This window comes from Nyctereutes procyonoides, unplaced genomic scaffold (genome assembly GCF_905146905.1).
Source record: "Nyctereutes procyonoides isolate TBG_1078 unplaced genomic scaffold, NYPRO_anot_genome, whole genome shotgun sequence".
NCBI classification, from domain to species: Eukaryota; Metazoa; Chordata; class Mammalia; order Carnivora; family Canidae; genus Nyctereutes; species Nyctereutes procyonoides.
Window position 1 is genome coordinate 47,510,370 of NW_026575133.1, and position 13,970 is coordinate 47,524,339.

The 13,970-nt window shown below is 39.5% G+C and overlaps 1 non-coding gene across 1 annotated transcript; it reads left to right on the top strand.

Annotated features, from left to right (window-relative positions):
- The first annotated feature begins 3,199 nt into the window (after nt 1–3,199).
- On the top strand, nt 3,200–3,349 carry LOC129493993 (U12 minor spliceosomal RNA). Its single transcript, XR_008661263.1, has one exon. It is a non-coding gene; the product is annotated as a U12 minor spliceosomal RNA (small nuclear RNA).
- Nucleotides 3,350–13,970: the final 10,621 nt, after the last annotated feature.

Below are 13,970 nucleotides of genomic sequence, written 5' to 3' on the forward strand. Positions count from 1 at the left end.
CTCCATCTTAATTCTTATTTATATGCAATTCCCAACCTTTCTCTTGATCAGCTCAGACCAGAGTTTATCAACCTTGGTACTACTGATGTTTTGGGTCAAAACATCATTGGTTGTGGGGTCTGTATTGGCATATCTGGCTGCATTCTTCTTTCTACCCACCAGATACCAGTAGCACCAATTGTGACAACCAAAAATATCTTCAGACATCGCCAAATGTCACCTGGGGAAAGTAGTGGGTAAAATCACCCATGTTGAGAATGTCCAGGTTAGATGATAGTTTTCTTAGGTTTTTAAGATTTCATTCTGTATTTTTAAGAATTTTATTTAAATTCAACTTGCCATCATATAGTATAACACCCAGTGCTCATCCCACCAAGTGCCCTCCTTAGTGCCCATCACCTAGTCACCCCGTCCCCCGACCAAACTCCCCTTCTGCAACCCTTGGTTTGTTTCCCAGAGTTAAGAGTCTCTCATGGTTTGTCTTCCTCTCTAATTTTTCTTTTCTTTTTTTATTTTTATTTTTTTATAAATTTATTTTTTTATTGGTGTTCAATTTGCCAACATATAGAATAACACCCAATACTCATCCCATCAAGTGTCCACCTCAGTGCCCATCACCCAGTCACCCCCACCCCCCACCCACCTCCTCTTCCACCACCCTAGTTCGTTTCCCAGAGTTAGGAGTCTTTCATGTTCTTCTCCCTTTCTGATATTTCCCACTCATTTTTTCTCCTTTCCCCTTTATTCCCTTTCACTATTTTTCATATTCCCAAAATGAATGAGACCATATAATGTTTGTCCTTCTCCGATTGACTTATTTCACTCAGCATAATACCCTCCAGTTCCATCCACGTCAAAGCAAATGGTGGGTATTTGTCATTTCTAATGGCTGAGGAATATTCCATTGTATACATAAACCACATCTGCTTTATCCATTCATCTTTCGATGGACACCGAGGCTCCTTCCACAGTTTGGCTATTGTGGACACTGCTGCTATAAACATCGGGGTGCAGGTGTCCTGGAGTTTCATTGCATCTGTATTTTTGGGGTAAATCCCCAGCAGTGCAATTGCTGGGTCTTAGGACAGGTCTATTTTTAACTCTTTGAGGAACCTCCACACAGTTTTCCAGAGTGGCTGCACCAGTTCACATTCCCACCAACAGTGCAGGAGGGTTCCCTTTCTCCACATCCTCTCCAACATTTGTTGTTTCCTGCCTTATTAATTTTCCCCATTCTCACTGGTGTGAGGTGGTATCTCATTGTGGTTTTGATTTGTATTTCCCTGATGGCAAGTGATGCAGAGCATTTTCTCATGTGCTTGTTGGCCATGTCTATGTCTTCCTCTATGAGATTTCTGTTCATGTCTTTTGCCCATTTCATGATTGGATTGTTTGTTTCTTTGCTGTTGAGTTTGATAAGTTCTTTATAGATCTTGGAAACTAGCCCTTTATCTGGTAGGTCATTTGCAAATATCTTCTCCCATTCTGTAGGTTGTCTTTTAGTTTTGTTGACTGTATCCTTTGCTGTGCAAAAGCTTCTTATCTTGATGAAGTCCCAATAGTTCATTTTTGCTTTTGTTTCTCTCGTCTTCATGGATGAATGTTGCAAGAAGTTACTGTGGCCAAGTTCAAAAAGGGTGTTGCCTGTGTTCTCCTCTAGGATTTTGATGGAATCTTGTCTCACATTAAGGTCTTTCATCCATTTTGAGTTTATCTTTGTGTATGGTGCAAGACGAGTGGTCTAGTTTCATTCTTCTGCATGTGGATGTCCAATTTTCCCAGCACCATTTATTGAAGGGACTGTCTTTTTTCCAGTGGAGAGTCTTTCCTCCCTTGTCAAATATTAGTTGACCATAAAGTTAAGGGTCCACTTCCTCTCTAATTTTTCACCACTCAGTTTTCCCCCTTCTCTAATGGTCCCTTCCACTATTTCTTATATTCCACATATGAGTGAAACTATCTGATAATTGTCTTTCTCCAATTGACTTACTTCACTCAGCATAATACCCTCCAGTTCCATCCATATCAATGTAAATTGTAGGTATTCATCCTTTCTGATGGCTGAATAATATTCCATTGTGTAAGTGTGTGTATATTCATAGACACACACACACACACACACACACACACACACACACATATATATGTATCCCACATCTTCTTTATTCATTCAACTATCAAAGGACATCATTGTGGCTCCTTCCACAGTTTGGCTACTATGAACATTGCTGCTATGAACATTGGGGTGCAGGTGTTCCTTAATTTCAGTACATCCGTAACTTTGGGGTAAACACCCAGTAGTACAATTGCTGGATCATAGGATAGCTCCATTTTTAACTTCTTAAGGAATCCCCACACTGTTTTCCAAAGTGACTGCAGCAGCTGGCATTCCCACCAACAGTGCAAGAGGGTTCCCCTTTCTCTACATCCTTGCCAACATTTGTTATTTCCTGTCTTGTTAATTTTAACCATTCACACCAGTGTAAAGTGTATCCCATTGTGGTTTTGATTTGTATTTCCCTGATGGCAAGTGATGTTAAGCATTTTTTCATGTGCTTGTTGGCCAAGAACTGTATGATCCTCTTCTCAATAGATGCAGAGAAAGCATTTGATAAAATACAGCGCCCATTCCTGATTAAAACTCTTCACAGTGTAGGGATAGAGGGAACATATCTCAATATCATAAAGCCATCTATGATAAACCCACAGTGAATATCATTCTCAGTGGGGAAAATCTGAGAGTTTTCTCCCTAAGGTCAGGAACACAACAAGGAAGCCCAATCTCACCACTGTTGTCCAACATAGTACTAGAAGTCCTAGCCTCAGCAATCAGACAACAAAAAGAAATAAAAGGCATTCAAATTGCAAAGAAGTCAAACTCTCTTTCTTTGTAGATGACGTAACACTGTATATAGAAAACTCAAAAGACTCCAGCCCAAAATTGCTAGAACTCATTTTGTATTTAAAGAAACAATTGTTTGGGGCAGCCTGGGTGGCTCAGCGGTTTAGCACCACCTTTGGCCCAGGGTGTGATCCTAGACACGCAGGATCGAGTCCCGTGTTGGGCTCCCTGCATGGAGCCTGCTTCTCCCTCTGCCTGTGTCTCTGCCTCTCCCTCTCTGTCTGTGTCTCTCATGAATAAATAAATAAAATCTTTAAAATATACTTTATAAAAAAAAAAGAAACAACTGTTGGATGCTAATCTTAGACTTATGAGTAAGGAAAATGACAATTCAGAGTGATGTCCAAATCCTCACTGCTAATGTGAGATGAATTTTTGAGTGGGTAAAGGTTGAGTCTAAGGTGACCTGCCTACTTTGTGGGATGCCTGGGAGTTGTGATCTTCCCCTCCCCATTGACACTGAAGGAGTAGACTGGTATGAAGGAAATATATATGGGGTGAGAAGGGATAAAAGAAAGACAAAAAGAAAGAAAGGAAGGAAGGGAGAACTGTTGAATTCATCCATTTAGTTCTATCATTTTTCAGTCTTTATTTTTTTGTGTGCTTTTTTTGGATTCATTTTGTTTGTCTAAATAACTGGGTTGGCTGTTTCATTTATTTATGACATTCTTACCTGTTCCCTGCCACTCCATGGAGTCAAGTGAGATTCAAGGGGGGTTCTGTATCCCCTAGCCCAGCCCAAGCACATAGATCTTTTTGTTTCATACTATAAGTCATTGGCTTCATGGATGCTTCATTGCTTTGAAGAAGTCTGTGCTTTGCCAGCTCTTCCCAAAGTTCCCAGCTCTCTCCATGATTTGGTTATTTAGTGTTTTCCATTCTCCTCAAAGACTGAGTTGCCATTATTGTTTATTTTTCTTCATGTGTTTGGTTCGTTTCAGAGTGAACGAAAAGATAGAGGTACCTTTTATCTACTATATCATTCAAAATCTAATGTACTAATTATATCACGTTTGATTTGGGCAAACTATATTGTTAGTTGCTAATTTTTAACAAGTTTGTGCAATTTGTGCGAATAGCTACCTGCCCATATCACTTGCTCAGACCATTCCTCAGAACCATCATCCAAAATCTTTATTATTTTTGACAAACTAAACTTCACTACCATTCTACCATTAGAAATAGCAAATAGAAAAATCCCAGTCTAAAAAAAAAAAGAAAAGAAAAGAAAAAGAAAAAGAAAAAAAAAAAAAGAAAAATCCCAGTCTGATGAATTAATAATTTAAAATAATGCTTTTCTCTCCACAGAGCATTTCATGAGTGATGAGTTCTATACACCTGGTGGCTCAGTGTTTCTGATGATTGGAGGTGAAAGTGCCACCAACAAAACATGAATGTCAAGCAGCATCACCTGGAAAGCAGTGAGAAATGAGACCCCTCTGCTCTCTGTGGAACACAGATTTTATGGACAAAGCCAGCCAACCTCACACATTAATGAGTTGTTCATACACTTTTCTAAATAAAATATACTCTTCATGCCCTTAAACTACAATATCATGTTCAGAATTTAAACTTGAAACGATATATACCTCGTCAGGCTCAAAATTCTCTCCTGTTAGGCTGAGAGGATTTGAAATTAATGGAATTTAAATTCTGAGAATGACCCACCACTCGGAGGCAGTAGTGCCCATTTTATTAAAAACAGTTTGTCATTGTTAAGTGAAATGTCAAATTTTGGCTTGCAGTGGCAACACAGGGGCAGGATAAGGAGACCTAGCTGCTCTTTAAGATCTTATTCTTCCCACTTAGTATTGTTATTTTTTGTGTGGTAAAAAAGTGTGATTTTTTTACCGACTTATAATTAATATATATGCAATCAGACAAAATGAATTATAAGATGCTTCTAAAAGTTTTAAGAATATCAAAAATTTGATGCAAAGAGTTTTACTCTCATTTTCAAAGGAATATGCAATGCTTTTCACAACCCTGAGAATGCCATTAATGTCAGTGAAATGAGATTTTTTTACATGAGTTATAATTCTTGGTACTGTTTAACAAAGAAAAACTATTAATAACTTTAGGTTAATAGTGTAGGTCTCTTCTTAGCTTCAAAAAAAGTGATTTTTGGAATTCTAAGTTACTATTTTATGATGTGGTGACAGTCCAGTAATTCCATTAGCTCTACCTTTCTTCAATAGAAACTGTGATTTGTGTGTGGGTGTTGTTAGAATTTTGTTATTCCACAATAAGTTTCAAGAATAGGTTTCCTATATTGTCATGAGACATTTTTCAAAAATGGAAGCACTTGTATTGACCAAATTCACAGCTTGTATTGATGAAGTCAGAAAGAGTGATAGACTAATACTCTCCATATAATTATACTCTCCATATAATTAATCTGTAACCCATCAAAGGGATCCAGTCACTTGTTTTGGGGTAGTGTTGCTCCTTACTTGCTGGGATAAATCTTATTAGCCATATGTGTATTCCTCCCTTCCCCATTTGCTACAGAAAATCCTTTGTTAGCCAGGTCCCTTTCTCCCCACCGCCTGCTCTACCTTCTAATCACGAAGGAGGAGAAGTCCATGTTGGGCAGAAAGGAGATTAGATTAAGCCACATAAAGAAAAAATTCTGACCAGAGGGAAAAAATGGTGCTTAAGTTGGTGCTAAGAGAGAAAGGGTTTGGTGTATGAGAGTTTCCTCAACAGAATTAGGAAGCAGAAGAAGGGAGTCAGCTAAGTTATGACCTTTAACCCTTTTGATGTGCTTTGAGGTGCACCTGGTAAGACTAGACTTCCCTTTCCATTGCTGTTGGTTGTTGGATGGTGCTTCTTTATTTTTTTTAATTTAAAGATTTTATTTATTTGAGAGAGAGAAAGAATGAGCAGGGGAGATGCTGAGGGAGAGGGATAAGCATAGAGCCCAATACAGGGCTCAATCCCAAGATCCTGAGATCATGACCTGAGCTGAAGTCAAATGCTTAACTGACTGAGCCACCCAGGCACTCATCTTTTTCTTTAAACATGACCTCCTAGGGATCCCTGGATGGCGCAGCGGTTTGGCGCCTGCCTTTGGCCCGGGGCCCGATCCTGGAGACCCGGGATTGAGTCCCACATTGGGCTCCTGGTGCATGGAGCCTGCTTCTCCCTCTGCCTGTGTTTCTGCCTCTCTCTCTCTCTGTGTGTGTGACTATCATAAATAAATAAAAATTTTAAAAAAATTTAAACATGACCTCCTAGGGGATGCCTGGGTGGCTCAGTGGCTGACTGTCTGCCTTTAGCTCAAGGCATGATCCCAGAGTCCTGGGGTCAAGTCCCACATCAAGCTCCCTGCAGGGAGCCTGCTTCTCCCTCTGCCTGTGTCTCTGCCTCTCTGTGTGTGTCTCTCATGAATAAATAAATAAAATCTTTAAAAAAAAATAAACGTGACCTCCTAGAGTGGACCCTAAGCACTGTGAAACACCCCCGACATACCTTTATCCAAAGTATCTCTCTATCTATCTAGAATGGAAATTTTAAGACAACAGTGATTAAGAAATCACTATTTCCTTTTGAAACAATAATTTTTAAAATAAATGTTTAAAGAGCAAAATGTTTAGCGTGCATTACTTTGTCCTGCACTATTTGTCATGCTGCCATGTCTATGATTATCATGTAATATGACAGGGATTCTTGCTGTATTGACACTTGTATAACATTTGTGAATCATATCAGCCTCTGTCTTTCAGTGGTATTTTTTTTCTGGTTTTAACATTGGCATTTGGGGGGAAAGTATAGACGATATAAAAAAAAAAAGAAAGAAATGTTACTCATAATCTGACCTCTTAGAAGTACTTGTTGCTAAACTCTTGCCTTATATTTGTTTATTCTTTTCGTATGGCTAAATATGTAGAACTTTTTTTCAAAACAAACTAACTGTATTTAAGGTTTTATATCCTATTTGTTTTTCTCTACTAACGTTGTTGAAGCTGGGAAATCTAGTTTTAATTCTATGAACCTAGCTAATTTTTTTTTTCTGAGAGAAGAAAAGGAGACTGGATATTTGGGGCCAGCTAGCATTCTTTGTCACAGGCTTCTAGCAGTGAAATATGGAGACAAAAGCTCCTTTGCCTTCTAGAAGGCCCTGATATAGGTGGTCAGTGTGCTCCTCAGAAATGTTCTCTTATTTCATTCTCTCCAGTAGTGCACAAGACTGTCTGGCTCATCTAGCTTTTGCCAACATTTAGTACCATCATTGAAACAAATTGTTTGACAGTTTGATAGGAGAAAAAAACAAGTCATCACTCTCTTTGCATTTTCATCCTTATTAGTAGGACTAAGTTTTTTTTCAGGTGTTCATTGGGCATGTGCATTCCTTCTTTGTGAAGTGCCATTTTATGTCTTTAGCCCATTTATGATGTCTGCATTCAGTCATTTGGGATATTATGCTGCTTGAAATTAGTATCTCTAGCAAGGAGAGAGAGGGCATTTTGTGTACGTGTGTGTTAAGTATTAAAAACGACTTTAACACAAACAGCAGCCTTCCTTAGGGTTGAAGAAAACCTTACTGAGAAACAACAAAATGGTAAAGTGTTATTTGGCTCCCTTATAACTTAGGAAATTCAAGTCTATATTGGCTTTATCAAGATGCAGCAGGCAAACCAAAAAGACTGGAAAACACCCTCCACATTATTAACCATGGATCTTCTAAATTCTCAGAAAAGTAGTGAAGCAATGCCAACTTATCTCATTCCAATAAGAGCTACCCTTAGAGTCAGGCCAATAGCGAATTGTCCAGTGTGGTCGGTGGGCCCAGTGCCCAAGGGAAGGCTGTTTTGTGATGGGTGGAGCTTCCATCAAGGGCCTAGGATGGGAAGGACATACACAAATGAGACTTGAGAAATGAAAGCTCCTCCTCCTTCTGCTGCTTGCTTTTATGTGTCACTGTTAACCAGAAGATCCTTGTGCCGACTTTCATTCAAATGTTCCAAGGGGATATAAATCTCAGTGTGCTTTCAACATTTGCTCTTTGGCCAAAAGGTCAAGCATGTATTAAGTGACATGTCATTGTGTTCAAATGGTTGTCATAAGAAAGTGTGGTTGTGTTTTAATTGCAGAGACCTAAAAAAATTAATTGTAGAGACCTAAGTACCTGCAGCCCCTGCTACCTCAGGAGCAGGCAAGCCTTGCCAACTTCCCAACCATTGTGGTGGTGAAAATGGGGTTCATCAAAAATAAGTGGGTCTCATTTTGTTGTTCCTAAGCAGGATGCGTTATAGTATGGTTGAGAATAAAATACACTGATCTGTTTGCTGCTGTGGGCAATAGTGCACCAATCCAAGCAAAAGTTGACTTTTCTGGGAAAGATACATTTAATATAGAAAAATATTTCTGTAAGTGGGTTGATCACTCACAGGATATCCAATTTAAGCTGTGTCTACCCCAATGCACCATGTAATACAACTCCATGAGAGATACCTAGGCTACACACAGTCGATAGTTGTTTATCCATTTCTAAAGGCAACTGGCTGAATTGGTTTTAAAGTGGGTGATCTCAATTGTGACTTAGAATTTCCAAAGAAATGAAAGAAAAGCTTTTGGTTTTGATGGGCATAACTTTCTAATTTCAGAGTTGCCTTTTAATTCTTCTCTCTTCAATAGCTTACAAGAATTAACTATTGATGGTAAATTATATAGAATTACTCTCTTGGGATTTGGGGCTGCATGTGACTAAACACCCATCATTCCCATTAAACTGAGAATGACATTACACTTCTTATAATCAAATGAATACTTCTGAAGCAAATAATCTCAGATTACATTTTAGGCAGGATTTGCTATAGTATTAAAATGTTTCAATAGTGAACAAGTTTTGAATAGCAGAGTATTTTCAATTTCTGCAGTCTTACTACATGCTATTGACTTCTAAGCCTATAATGCCACCAAGCTGAATCTTTATTCTCCTCCTCTTTTAGGCAACAGAGCTGTGTCCTAGTGGATTAATAGATCAAGACTTGCAGAATAGGGATGCCTGGGTGACTCAGCGGTTGAGGTCGAGCATATGCCTTCAGCTCAGGGCATGATCCTGGAGTCCCAGAATCGAGTCCCACGTCGGGCTTTCTGGATGGAGCCTGCTTCTCCCTCTGTCTTTGTCTCTGCTTTTCTCTTTCTGTGTCTCTCATGAATAAATAAATAAAATATTAAAAAAAAAAGACTTACAGAATATGGCTGCACTTCTCTACTCTATTATTGACTTTTTGTTCCATCCCAACCAAAGTCATTTAATTTTTCAGTTTCTACATCTCTATATAAAAAGGAGGTTCCAGGGCCCTTAGAAGAATTGCATTGTTCTGGTGTTCTGGTGCTTGAATTAGCAAAACTAAATCATATTAAATGGCTTTGGGTAGTTTCTTTTCTACATCCTAAAATATCTTGAAGCCATTCAAAATTCTCTGCCTGCACGTAATAGGGAGCACCAAGAAATGGTGAGACTGGCTTCCAAGGTCATGGTGGAGAAATGGTGAGACAGGCTTCAAGGTCATGGTGGAAATGCTGGAAAGCCCAGAATCTGATTAAACTGATTAAAGTTTAATCAAGTTAAAGTTTTCAAGTAAGTTTTCAAGTGTGTCATAATACAGAGTCTCAGTCCTGAAAACTTGACATGGACTTGAATTTTCCACCATTACCAACATTTCCCTTAGCTAAGACTTATTCCTTTAAGGAAACTTGCCTAGGTGTAGCACTACCAAATAATTTTGATAGTTTATCACCATCATGTAAGGTCCCAGTCTTAATAGATACTTTTCAGGTTGGAGGGAGAGTAAAAGACCAGAGAAAGAGATGTTGGATTCCACAGTAGAAAGCTCAAGGAGGACAGGTGAGAGTAGGTGCAGAAGGGTACCTGAAAGTCCCCTAGAGAAGGAGCAGACACCAAGAGGGAAGGGAATAACACTGGTCACCAGCCCACACAGTATTTCTCTTACATTAACCGTGAGGACTTTGGGCTGTTGGAACTATGATGTGGTTCTAGGGGTCTCTCCAGGGCTGAGCACAAGTATCTTTTCCACTGGAGGTGGTTTTTCCTCTTACACATGAAAGTCTTGTGGTTGGTGGATTGCTTTGAGTATGGCTTTATTTTTTAAATTTATTTTTAAAAGATTTTACTTATTTATTTGAAAGAGAGAGAGAGTACAGAGGGAGAGGGAGAACCAGACTCCCTGCTGAGCAGAGAGCCTGGCATGGGGCTCAGTCCTAGGACTCGAGATTATGATCTGAAGCGAAGGCAGAAGGTGCCACTGAGCCACCTAGTCACCCCTGGAGTGAGGTTTTAAATGAGAGTAAAAGAGCTTTTCCTCAGAAAATAAGAGAATTCTATTGAAGAGAAGAATGTAGAAGAAGAAAATAAGATATAATCACAGGATAGAAAGTAATGATTCTCAATGTTTCTTTGAAGAGTGATCACATGTCTGTCTTGCAAGCCAGCCCCTCAAAGGTTACATGTGGTTGTATACTTTAACAGGTTGTAGGGTTAAGAAAAAAGGGAGGGCCTAAAAAGCAGTTTGTTATTTCAAATGCTAAAGAAAATCAGGGGCACTTCCGAAACTGTCTGAAGATCTACTTTGGAAAATGAGGATTTTGCTTCCAAGGGAGGGGCCTGAGAAACCTTGTGTTCAGACTTTGTCAACCGTTACACACAGTTTTGTCCCTCCCTTAGCTTCCCAAGGATTAATTTTCATAATCAAATTCACTCATGTGGAGGGGAAGGAAGTAGAGTCAAGAGAGATCATCCCCTTAAATATTGCTTTCTAGGTGGCAAAGGTCACCTGACAGTTAACCAAGGGCCAACTCAAAGGTTCTAGATCTTGGCAGAAAAGTGGGAAGTGAATTACTGGGCTTTTTGAGGCTCATGAAGTAACCTGGCGGTTGTGACCAACTGTATCATACAAGTTAAGGGTAAATTAAAAACTCACAAAGTTTGGGTAAGAAAGTCTATGGGGGCGGGGGGCAGGAAACCCCAGTTTAGAAGATCATTTCAAGGCACCTCACAGCAGTTCTAATCAATCACTCTGGCACCTAACACAACAGAATCATGATGGACAGCCTTTTCTTTTAATCAGATGAAGTTCCTTGTTATTTGGTTTAAAATTTTAACGAACTTTAAAAGAATTTCATGACCAATTAAAATTCCCTAGGTGGAAGCAATTTATAACTTAAGTTGGTATTTAAACCACTTTTCTAGTTACTTTTTTTGGGAATTCTTTAACACGTGACTTGATGTATTGGAAACCAGGGTCCTATGGAGCCTATTAGAGATTCATTCCACTGTGATTCAGAGCATGAGAGATGCTCTGGTTTATGCTACAAAAGAGCTCCTAGCTCCATTAACTTTAAATTCACTGGTGAAAATCTAGCACCTCTAATGAGAAGTTAGCTTAAAATACACAGCCTGTCAATGGTGAATCAGTCAGCAGCAGCAGAGAAACATACCGGGAGAACACGGCACATAGGGATTAAGACTTTTGGTAGAAGCTACAAGTCTTTCAGGCACGGGGGCACCAACCTGAGTCCTGAGGGTTGTTCTCTGATGGTCATAACCACCCCTAAGCCCCCTGGTATCTTCTGTTCCACCCCATGGCTAATGACCCATGGAATCTTAGAAGTCAGACCTGGCCAAGATCTGAATGACCTAGTTCAGAACTAAGGAAACTGAGGCCCAGAGATGTTTGACTATAAGATTTCAATATGGCCAATTGGAAGTAAGAATGTAATCGAAGGCCAACGGGCTGTTTGTTCCACTGTGTGGAAGACATGACATTAAGGTCACAGCTAGGTCATGTTCACAACCAAACCTGCATTCGGTATGGCAAATCCACAATGAATGGAGTCACCCATAGTAGTCAACACAGCTTCTAAAAGGTACTCTATCCACTTTCTAGGAGTAAATGACCTGGAATCTCCTAGTGTGAAGGATATATGGACCTTGAGTCAGATTCCGGCTCAGGTCATGGAATGATCATATGACTCAAACTTGGAAACTTGAAAGCCCAGATGGTCCTGGTCCATTCCATTATTCTGCCCTTGGAGCTAGGGTCTCAACCTGACCACCTGGGTCAGGAGGATTCGGAAGTCTGCAGGATTATGAGGTGGTGCCTGGGCAAGGAGGCAAATGGAGCCATGGCAGCTGTGTCCCTAATGTGAGCAGTCACATGGAGGGAGGCTCAAGACTGCAGCAGGTGGGGCCTGCCTTGTAGGTAGCTCACACCAGCACAGCTGCCTGGACTAGCCTGAAGCTACCTGGCCAGGTCTCCCAGGTAATCCCTACTGTGGACTGATGCACTAGAAGAGAATAAACAGGAATATGAAGCAGATGAAAGCAAGCTTTGTGAAATGTACCTATTAATACGTGAACATCAGAATTTCTGATACTTGACATGCCGTGAATTAATTTCCTTGACTGAGGGCGATCATTATTAATAAATTAGAATCTCAGGTTTTTGCCTCCTAGAGCCAGTGTTTCACTTGTGTTGGGATAAATGGAATGGCAAGCCACATAGGAGAAGGAAGCCTCTGTGGATGCATTCATAAAGAAAGCCAGTTTGGAAAAGAAATCCAAAACAGGGTTGTTTTAAGTCTAATACCACCATGGTTTATCCCGAGGAAAACCACTTCTGGGCAACAGGCCTGTATGAGCAGAGCTGTTCTAGAGAAATGACATAGACTTGAGAAGATTGGTTTTAAAGATTCTTAGTCCTTCATTCTGACATTTTTTGGGGTTTCATTCTGGTAAAAGCTGTTTTTCCACAGCATTCAGAGGTTTGCTAAAAAATGTCATTTTATTTTTCATTCAAAGGGTTAGGTCTCTCAAACTCTAATGTCTGGTATCCACAGCTTGAAGGTATCCTGACATAGAACAATTTAGCTTTATATTCCAAAGAAACATTTGCAAATGAACCTATGCCTCACCAGGAGCTGAAGCAATATTCTATTATTTAAAAAATAGATTTTTCTACCAAACTGTTATAGAAAGAAATTGTACCTACAGTGATTAATCTGATTATCAGACCCCAAGTTTTGGACAAAAGACTTTGTTACTTTGGAAAATGTTTTATATCCCCAAAGTATCTGCCATATTAATTAGAAGGTTTACATTTGGGACAGAAGTGCGCTTCTTTCCTTCCATAAACATTTACTGCACAATACAAAGAGATTAATAGAGAGTCAATCCTTGAAATTAAAAACAAAATCTAAAAAAAAAATTCTAATTCTGTCTTTGGTTTCACATCTGTGTATTACTCCCACTACCATTACCATGGATATTTATCTAGTACCTTTGACATAGATGACTTGCTCAATCTTCTTTACTCTGTACATTGGGTATTGTATTAGTTTACTGGGGCTGCCATAACAAAATAGCTCAGGATGGATGCTTTAAGTGACAGAAATGGATTTTCTCACCATTCTGGAAGTCTGAAAGCTGGAAGTCCTAGTCAAGGTGCAGCAGGGTTGGCTCCCTCTGAGGGTCTCTCTCCTTGGCTTACCAATGGCTGCACTCTTGTGGCTTTGTCTTCACATGCTGCTCCTTCTTGCAGGAGCACCCTGGTATCTCTTCTAATAAGGGCACCAGTCAGAGTGGATTGGGGTTCCATCCTAACAGCCTTATTGTGATTTAATCACCTCTTCAGATGTCCTCTCTAAATACAGTAACATGTCGAGGTACTAGAAGTCGAGATTTTAATATAGGAATTTTGGGGGTGCGAACAATTCAGCCCTAACAGATGTCACCTCCACTTTACAGATGAGGGAACTGAGGCCCAGAGAAACTAGTCACCAGATTCTTACCACACTGATCCTACCTAAATATCTAAGAAGTGTAGAAATTTGTGACTGTGAAAAAATGATGTTAGACTCAGTCTCTTATGTTAAATCACACAGAATCTATTTTATTTTTTATTTTTTTTAAATCACACAGAATCTATTTTAAACCAATACTAGAATTTAGCTACAACCCTACCAACCCTATTTATTGAGTTTATAGATTTTTTTAATTATTTAGGATAAAAGAATATGAGACTTTAACTCACCAAAGATA